The 2,561-nt window shown below is 31.0% G+C and overlaps 1 long non-coding RNA gene across 1 annotated transcript; it reads right to left on the bottom strand.

Annotated features, from left to right (window-relative positions):
• Positions 1-287: 287 nt before the first annotated feature.
• LOC129452383 (uncharacterized) lies at positions 288-2,303 on the bottom strand. The gene is made up of 3 exons (XR_008647114.2): positions 1,892-2,303; positions 1,151-1,265; positions 288-751 (listed from the first exon to the last, which is right to left on the bottom strand). It is a non-coding gene; the product is annotated as an uncharacterized lncRNA (long non-coding RNA).
• Positions 2,304-2,561: the final 258 nt, after the last annotated feature.

Below are 2,561 nucleotides of genomic sequence, written 5' to 3'. Positions count from 1 at the left end.
TATTACATTAAATAATGAATAAAATCCATAGTAAACCGATTTACTTTATTAATGTGAAAAATTGGAGTGCACTTAAAAATCAGCACAGAACAATATGTAGAAAAAGAATGCTTAGTATACACGGTGTATAACAATACAATGCATAGAATACCAAAACATTACAACAATAGAATACTGTTGAAAAACAATAAATAATATCACTATATACAGTGTATAATAAACAATACATAGAAAACTGATATAGTACAAAATATAGCACGTAAAAAATATAATATATATATATATATATATATATATATACAGTGTATAATAAACAATACATAGAAAACCGCAAAACTGCAAAAAGCCATAACAGTTTTTGTTTTTATGTACAATCTTGTTGTACTTTGGGACATAGATATTTTTTTTGCCGAAAGGTGATATGCTGTGTTTATATGTTCATTATGATTCAGTCATTATATGTATTGTAATACTTACTGTTTATTTAAGAAGACATAAAGAGACATTGCTTCTTAAGATAAAGTAGCCTACATAATGCAGCAATTAATAACCAAGCATCAACAACCTTTTATACCCTACACTGAAAGCAATGGGGTGCCTTCAACTTGACCATGAACAAGATGTTTCTTTGGAAGAATAATTGACCCATAAAAACTCAGTCCTTGTCCAGACAGAAAAGGAATGTGTCTTTGTCCTCTCAACCTCTGAAGTAAGGATTTGGGACCCATGGAAGTACTGAAAGTACTGTCATCTAAAAAACAATTAGAAAATAGTGGTAATTACTATATTTCATGACAAACTGACTTTGCTATTTAGCCATAAATGAACAAGGAACATCCATTTTTTATATTGCTCATATACAGGGTCATTGAAGTACATTACTGTGATAGTTAAAATCAATATGGCCAGCATTCACTCACTATTATGTACATCCTACAGCATGTTTGTTTTATTCTTTTATTAAACATTATAAAGAATGTTGAGAACAATTGCTGGAATGTAGTGCAGGATGGATACTATTTCTAAGTACATTGTATTGACAATTGCAGAGTAAATATTGACTACTTTTATTATCGGGTGTATACCTATACAGAATAATAACAATTTAATTAAAAAAATCAGTGCCATAATAAATGTTTAATGTTTTTACCTTGCTGCATTTCCTGAAAAATGTCTTATGGGGTGGTTCATCATGACATTCTCAACCTGTGCACTGTATAAGCTCTTTTCACTGAACTCTGCATGGCAAAGTCTGTATACACCTGCTAAGTAAAAGAAGAAGACCTATTAAAAACAAACTCCAAATTAAAGCCTAGTCTCATATAGAAAGCAAATAGTTTACATCTGGTTCTTTGCATGTCTTCCCTTACGAAAATTAACCATGGTTTTATTGTGTATTGATTACTATGAGCAAAAGCATGATTTCACTACACTAACCATGGTTTAACTATGGTTTTTGAAAACCATGGTTATTTTGTAGTTACTATGGTTTTACTACAATAACCATAGTTTTTTAACTGTAGTAAAACCATGAATAATTTTCGTAAGGGTTTATTCTACGTAATGTTAAAGCTACTATGCTGCGTTGTGTGAATGGTTGGTTTTAATGATCAATGATCTTTGTTCACTGTTCCAAATCGGTATGTAAACAGGTTAATTAAATGTCAATTAATTTCCTTTATTATATCACTTTCATAATATTGGCGTTGCTGGAATATCAAAAGCAATATGATATACAAGCAAGTGAGAATCAAAAATTATTTAAATGATTTTCTCACGCATTACCAATCAAGCGTATTGCAGCATTCATATACATTTACAAATAAAATATATCTCATAATTTCAAACTCATTTAACGTGACCAGTGTCAATAATATGGTCGATAAATTACCTGTAAATACATGTACATGATTACTACATAGTTGAATAACACTTTTAAATTATAATGTATAAGCAATGATTACTACACTTTTGTTATAAAAAAAACGTAAGGTATGTTAATATTTACAAAAATAAAAGTATTGTTTTTGTAAAGCAGAGGATGACACAAAGCTGCTCACGTGTTTGCAACATGAATATTAGTTCATTAATTATATTATTTTTGTAAGCTTTTATTTTAAAAATATTTTGTATGCTTCTATTTTGTAAAAAGTACCTAGCTTGCTACACCACTAACGCAGCTTCGATTAGCCATTAGCATCAAGATATCGCGATGACAAGTTTTTGACCAGGCATTACTGCTAGGTACCAATTGGGGTCCTAGGGGGGCAGAATTGCTCGGGGGGACTGGATTGCTCACGACACCTGTCTCTGCTTTTAGTTGAGCACGGACACTCTAATGTTTGAGTAAGATGATGACACACAACTCGATGGATAGCTGGCTGAGCAAGTTCACAGCACTGAAGATTAAACATTAAAAAAATGAAATGGTACTCTTATTCATGAATGAATGTGTATTATATTATTAGCTTGCCAATCGCTAATTAGCCATCATGCTAGGTAAACTTGCAAATGCCAAATGAATGTTTTGATTCACTCCTTATTTAGTGAGTAGTGATCTA

The sequence above is a fragment of the Misgurnus anguillicaudatus genome, chromosome 19 (assembly GCF_027580225.2).
Source record: "Misgurnus anguillicaudatus chromosome 19, ASM2758022v2, whole genome shotgun sequence".
NCBI lineage: Eukaryota > Metazoa > Chordata > Actinopteri > Cypriniformes > Cobitidae > Misgurnus > Misgurnus anguillicaudatus.
This window is presented reverse-complemented; position numbering and strand designations above follow the sequence as displayed.